Source organism: Nilaparvata lugens, chromosome 8 (assembly GCF_014356525.2).
Source record: "Nilaparvata lugens isolate BPH chromosome 8, ASM1435652v1, whole genome shotgun sequence".
NCBI classification, from domain to species: Eukaryota; Metazoa; Arthropoda; class Insecta; order Hemiptera; family Delphacidae; genus Nilaparvata; species Nilaparvata lugens.
The window spans coordinates 13,582,671-13,590,828 of NC_052511.1; positions in this window are offsets into that span (position 1 = coordinate 13,582,671).

An 8,158-nucleotide genomic window follows, 5' to 3' on the forward strand; every position below is an offset into this window, starting at 1 on the left:
TTTTTGTATCATTTTGTTCAATTATTTTAATAGAATATCTAGAAATTATTGAAAGCAAATTTCTTTTCTATAAAAACTTGATATTATATATTTTTCATAATAATATACGAATCTATAATCTATAATATGAATCATAATCACGTCTGAACTACTGGACTGATTAACTCAATTTTACATATAGATTATTAATTTACCGAGGATGGTTATAGGTTTATTTTAAATTCTTCAAGATTTAGGTAAGTCAACTTTTCAGATTGTCAAGTTTTTAATTAGACCCACGCGTGTTACTTGCCAGTATCATATATGAATTTCTGAAGGATGTATTGCATTTCTAATAAAACTAAGAATTCAAGTACTTGATAAATTAAGTAATTCTGAAGTAGAAAAAACTCTCATGATTTTCAGTTGCGATAAGAACAATGTAATTATGTTAGTATTTTTTCATTACATAATATATTGAGAACCATTTCTCATTTTGTCGGGGAAATTTATCCTCTCTCCACAGTTCATTTTCCAGTCAAAGGGAAAAGATGAAGATAAATATTGAGATAACAGGGCTTATAGAGGATACAATTCCCTATAATGCTTTACCAAAAATACTTGTACTTTCCTTACATTAATCTCTAGTTAGTGGAGACTCTGGAAAGAGGATAAATTTCTTAAAATTTTCGACTTCTTTAAACTTTAAACTTATTACTAAGTAGGTAATTTAAAAGCTAGGTATATCTTCATTTAATGGAAAGGAATAATCCTGGTCTACAATTTGAGACCAAATTCAATTCACTATCAAGGGCTTGGATGCCATATTGAGAGCAGAAAAAACGCATTTATGATAGTTTTCCCGGAAAACACCTATTTGTGATAGTATTACTCAAAAGGGCATCTAGCGTGATAAAACATATACCATACATTGTGTAGAATTAACTGGACAATAAAGATTATATTGGACATCATGAAAGTTTAACTTATGATACATAATTTTAACCCTGGAATGGTATCTATTCGTATTTTTTCTGTACCAAATAAGTATTTCTGTTCTAAAAGAATGAATATTGCCCCAACTTCGTCCAGCAGTCTTGCCTTCTATCACAACCGGTTTTCCGGTTAGTTATTGCACTAGTCACAGTCTGTAGGTAGCTAGTTAGCAATTAACAATTTCTCATCTACTTATGAGCATTGTTGCAGATATTTTACGAATAGTAGATACCAGTAGTGTTATTTTTTGCATGGTGTATTTTTTTAGTTTTTAATTTTTTATAAGATGTACACTATTGTTAGTGTGTGATTTGACTTATATTTATTGTAGTATGTTCTAAGGATATTATTTGTAATCACAAGTTCACAGTTAAGGAGAATGTTGAGTTTCTGCATGTTAATAACAAAGGCAGATCTTTGAATATTCTAGAGGCTTTAGAAATAACAAGAGTAATCAAGGAAAATCCCCAGTATAGTTTAAATGACCAGATTCATTTCAACCAATACAACACTACGAATTTAGTTTTATCATAAAATTGTAAGCATACATTAGTAGGTAAATAGTTTTTTCCATTTACATATTTGTTTTATTATCTTTCACAATTGTTTTCTTGGTTCTTATTTTGTACTGAAAGTAAATTTTATTATCATTGCGAATCCATTGATGTATATTGTTATTTATTTTCGATTCGATTTGACGCTGTGGAAGGGGAAACAGTCGACGCGGTAAGGCGTGGCTGACTCTCTTCACCATAGTAAACAGTAAAATACAGTAGTAGGCCTACTGCTTTCTAAGTTGCATCTTATTCACACTATGGCGCTCGAAACAATCAATTTTGTCTATTGTTTTGACATGCGATGAAACTAATTCTCCACATTTTAATTCTCTAAATTCTCAAAAATCATTTTGTTGTTATATATATGTGCTAAATCATGCATTCTATGACAGACAAAGATATTGTTTGCAACCGATAAAATATTCATACTATTACATAATATAATACATATTTAAAATATGTGTGTATGATCATAATTCTAAAATTTATCATAAGTTATGAATGTCAAAAATTGTGATAAATCATAGATTACAATAGTGTTAACAGTGGCAATTTCCTGAAAAATCATAGTGCAGTGTTTGCTGTTTTCTACAGTTAATATTCTCCAAGCCAGGTTGATAATATACCTTCAGTTGAGCCAAATATATATGACGGCTGAGGCATAAAAAAAATTATACATTGGGCTTGTTGAGTTGAAACTTTCTATGATTCTCTCTGTAAAGTAGCTTATCTTCCGTTCTTACTAGTTGAATCTACATTATTTAGACAGTCCAATATGAAAATTCAGTAGATTCTAAAGATGAAAGCCATGCAAACATACAAATTAAGGAAGAGTAAGCATGCATAAAAGGTAGGAAAATCATGAAAGTGTTCCACATTTAACCACAAAGTACCCTACCGTATAAGATTAATTGAAAGATGATTCATCATCTTCTATTATTTTTGTTAACATATCGATTTTTCACCTCCACTCACATCTTGTCATTCATTACACAAGCTTGGCAGAAGCTTTTCTTTATGTCGATTAATGTTGATTGAAATTGATTTTGATTAGGGTACCAAAAGAATAGATCATTTTCTATTTGAAGCATTCAAATTAAATCTATTGAACATGATTTCTTATGACTTTGCATTCACAGATTTAGTTGGGTGAAGCTATTTGAAAAATGTACCTGATTATCAATTTCATGGTTTTTGTACCATTCTAGTTCATTGTGATCATTCAAGGGTTGAAGTGATGAGTTAGTTCAAGTGAATTCTAGTACACAAGTATATTGTGCTTATAATGGGCTCTTCTTTATTTTCTATCGATGTTTTGCTCCAGTAGAGAAAATTTAAAATGTTGGTTTTACATTTTATAAGCTTTAAAAATAATATAAATTAACGGTAATATAAATTTGATAAGTCCAGTATTAAATTAATCTATGTTGATTTTCATTGTATCGCTTTGTATCAATGTTACTTGCACTGTTTGCAATTCATCACTCTTCTCTCAAGAATTAGTTTTTTATGAATTTCATGATCTGAAAATTTAAATTAAAATGCTATTTGGATGACGTTCACATTCCACTGGTTTTTTTACAATAATTGTTACGTTGAAGAGTGAGGCAATTCAATCCATTTGGAAGTAAAAGGAAATCACAGTGCGATTTGAACAGTGGATAGTAACTTTGAAATTCAGTTGCTCAATTCATTTCGGCTTGATACTATCATTTGTGATTATAGTTGATCAGAAATATGCATTGTATATAATGTTTATATTTCAGTTTGACTAATCTTCTATCACAGTCTCGATTTCATTCATAAACATGATAATCCTAAATACGTTGATTACCTTAAATATGTAGCTCATCTTACGTCGAACAATGTACAATACAAACAATTTTCATTAAATTACTATCATGATGATCATTGGAATTTCTGCATGTGATTGAGAAAAAGTCATTTTATGAGCCTTGAAAAAGTTGCATTATTACTAGAAATTTTGTTATTTTTACTATTTATTATAGGTACTGTACATTGATTTTTGTGATTATAGAGATCAACTACTTTATACTGAATCAGGATAAGGATAAATAGGGAAATTGTGAGATTGGGATAACATCCATAGTTACATAGCTTCAATTTGAAAGCTATGATAATAATGATTGGAACTGCGATTCTGGCTTGGTATTGCCTCTTCATGTTCAGTGAGAATAGAAAGCTTCAGAGTAATTCGTTCTCACTATATGTGATAATATTGATAATATTTGGTAACATTTGTTAATATTTCATCCGAATGTGCAACAAATTAATCTACTTTCAGCTTGAAAATTTTCAAATTTTCATCAGGAGTACAGTGTTATCATATAGTATGTCAGGTAGGCCCACCCTTTTATTTTTTTTGTTCACGTGATCTGATGATGTTGATTCCATTATCAAGTGTTTAAATCATAAAGAGTGATGACACAAGAAAAGCTATGAAAAGAAATTTTGAATCTTCATTTTTCACAAAATAAGGATAAGATGAAGGAGTCAGACACATAATATGGTGAAGGGAGTCAGCCGCATCGGCTGTTTCCCCTTCCACAGCGTCAACGTGAATCACAAATACATAACAATATACATCAATGGATCCACAATAAATGTGGCTACAATAATTATTTGGCACATTGTTCTTTAAAATTACTTGCTTCGAAGTTAATCGGAGAAAGCAAAAAAATCAAATCGAAAAACCCCTATATTTTTACATTATATTATTTTATCAAGGAAACTGTTCGATTTTTTGAGGAAATGAATCCGACTAATATTGTAGTCCTTAATTTTACGGATCGAATGACATATGATGGATTTTTTCCCGATTAATGCGAGGGCTAAAAGTCATAGTAGCGTATCTACAAAACCCCAACTTTTCAGGAGAGCAAAAAACAACTATGAGTTCACACTCCCTCACTATTTCTGAGGTCTGTATTAATTTCAACAACCTAGAATTCACATATCAATATTGTATGAATCTTGTGCTTCTACCAGTGCATTCATTTCGATGAATTATTGAAAATTCAATTAAATAAAATTAAAAATGAAATACCTTGTTCTAGTTACGCTATTGTGACCGTAATCAATTTCCAAAAATGTATCATTTTTTGGAGATAAGCTATTCTGAGAGTGATCAGTTATGAATAGTAACAATTTATTAAATTGTTCCATGTATTTTATAGATGTTTATTGACATTCAATAACAAAATATGAGAGATATATGATAATTTATAAAAAGTATAGAAAATCACAGGTGCCTAATAAGTAGGTACGGCATTATTGAAAGACTGGAAATTTAAGTACTGAAATGAAATTATAATGCTCTGAGAATGATTGAGGATAACAAAATATGAAACAATAACATTAAAACTAAATTCGAAAATTCCAGCCTCTTCATATAACACTTGAATCAAACTCGAAAATGTTACTATCTTCAATGACTACAGCCTATAGATATTTATCACCAAAACTCATCATTTCTTAATGTCATTTTCTTTAAAGGACTGAAAAAGTGAATACTGAAATACAATAGAAATACTCTGAGAATGACTGAAAATCACATAATATTATGAAACAATTACACTAAAATTACATTGGAATCTCTCTCAATGATTCTCTTCAAATTATTCACTCTCTTCAATGAATATGATAGGCTATTTATCACTAAAGCTCATCATTTTATGCAGGTGGAAATACAGGTGGTATAGACCATGGCAATTACAGACTGTATTGTAATAGGTCTATAGTTTCTTACATCACCTCGATCTTTCAGATTCGTATATAGGTACCAAGAAACTGTTTTTGAAATCTCTGGGGAAGACACCAAGCTCCAGCAAGGCAGAGCCAGTATGGCTAGGTGAATGGCCAGAACAGAAAAACCTAATTACAGGAAGGGATATTTCATCAGGCCCAGTTCCTCTGCCAACATTCAGAGCTTCCAATCTGCGTTGAATATTGATTGGAGTAATGCAGCAGGATGATTGAATATAACTATATATTTATATATATTTAACTATACATTGAATATAATAATAACTGGTTTCAACGAAAATCAAATGTCGGGACATTAACCGTGTCCTGCACAAAAATAGATGAAAAATAATCAGCAAACAGTTCACACTACTTATCAACAGGAGTTGCAGCACTTCTTGTGTCCAGTCTCATAAAAGTAGGTCTGGCTGAGCCTTTTCTCAAACCATCCACATGAGTCCAGAAAGATTTAGAATTTGTCTAAACAAATTCCTCTAATTCAAGTAAATAGTTATTGTATAACACCTTCTTGTCAAAACACGACATTGATCCCTCAAATTGCAAAAAACTTCATAGAGCTGAATACTACCAATTGCCTCATACTTTCTATGAGCAGTTTTCTTTGCTACAATCAATCTTCCTAATTCAATGGAACCACAAGAGACATGAACCTTTCTCATGAGTGTGAACCTCTTGATGGTCAAGCTCATATACCTACAGAAATTACTGAAATGCTCCTCAGATCTAATGATTATCATCAAAATTTGCAACTGGGTAATTCATATTCTGAAACTCCAAAAATATGGAAGCTAAATCACACTTGTGAAAATCAGGTATTTGTTTTACATAGCAGGGTTGTGTCCACCTCCTGTTCCAGGAGTATGTGATGAGTGCCTTTGAGGATGCCTGCCAGGTCGATTGTCTTTATTTAGACCTCTCAAAGGCCTTCGACAGAGTTAACCACTCTCTCCTGGTTGCCAAACTGGAGAGTTATGAGGTGCATGTGTCATGCTCAAGTGGTTGAACAGCCATCTGAGGGACAGAACTCTGATGTTCAGAACTCTGAGGGTCATATGTCATCTCCTTTCCTGGCTCCCTCTGGAGTCCCTTAGGGATCCCATTTGGGCCCCCTCCTCTTCAATTTGTTTATGAACGACATTAAAAGCTTCATATCATCCATGTTTCTAATGTATGCTGATGATGTCAAGTTATTCGACAGGGTTTTGCAAGACTTAGGACATGAATCTCTGCAGAATTCTCTCAACAACCTTGATTTGTGATGCCTTGATAATGGTATGGCTCTGAATGTAACCAAGTGTGTTGTAATGTATTTCAAGCATGGAACAAGTATACTTGATTCTCAATACTCCTTGAGAGGCATTTTTTTGAAAAGAGTATGCAGTTTCAAGGACCTTGGAGTGACTATGACTGTCTCTCAGCCCACTGGATCACATAAGTGTGATCACTGGAGAGGCTAGATCTCTCCTTGGCTCTATATTTTGGTTCACCAGGGATTTCAGTTCTCCCGAGAGTGTCTTGGTTTTGTTTAGGGCTCTTGTTCTTCCAGTGTTGGAATATGGCTCTATTATCTGGGCACCATTCCATCTGTACCAGATTAACCTGCTGCAAAGTGTGGAGAGACGTTTCGTGAGGATGCTGAGCTGCAGGATGGGTTTCAAGTACTTTGAAGTTCCTGTGGAGGAGATTAAGGGACAGTCCATCTCCTCCCTTTGGTTCTGAGGTGGGAACACTATGACCTGGTCCTTCTTTTCAAGACTGTCAATGGATATCTGGACTGCCCTGAACTTCTGGCTAGTATTAACATCTGTGTTCCAAGAGGAATGTGCTCAAGGTTCCATTTTCCGCAGATGCTCTCACACAACAGCCTATGCCTATAATAGTGGGCTTTCTAGAATACTTCGCTCTGGTTGTGAGGCTGCTGCAGCTGATGTTGATTTCTTTGGGGTGTCCTTGGGCTTTCTCAGGAGAACTATGAAGAGATACCTGCATGGTGTGATTTTGGTGTTCCCTTCCTTGTTTATGCCCCTTGTGGTAAACTTCCATGGGCCTTTTCACTTATATGTAATATTGTATGTTAACTATGATTCATTCTGTATTCTAATTTTTGTCTTTCAAACTATCCACATAGATGTTTTTTTATTGTTGTATATTATTATTTATCTATATATTCTTTGCTTGTATCTCTTCTTCTATGTTATTTTCATGTGAAATTCGTGTTGTACCGTTGGAAGTTGAATGAATAAATAAATAAATAAACTTTCTTCCAACTTACAATCATCAGCTTCCTTCAAGCATTTCTTTGCCAACTCACACAAAAAAAACTCCTCTGTTTTTCGTGATCATTGATCAGAATAAAACACAAACAGGAAGAAATACAGAAGCTAGTCTGATTATCTTGTTAAATCAAGACTTATGGGCTATAAAAGTTATGTTAAAATCAAGACTTATGGGCTATGAAAGTTATGTTAGCATTGATTTTGTGAGCTTTTTCGCGCTCAAAGTTACTGTCACACTAGCGTAAGTTGACACATAAGCTATTATGTAGGTCACTAACTACAGCGTAACTGAAGATAATCTCATAACGACTGTAATAATCTAAGTTATATAATTATGTATCGTGAATCGCGGTATTATGTCTATAATATATTTTATAAATTACTGTTTCATAATTTGATATTTATTATTCTGTTTTTGATATCAAACAATAGAATACGATGATATCTCCATAGCCTCAACAATATAATGTTGGCTGCATTGTCCATTGTCAGAAAGGTAGGCCTACGTATCGCAAGTATTTAAAAGTGAAGAATCGAATTTGAAATCAAAGTACAATAATTGTA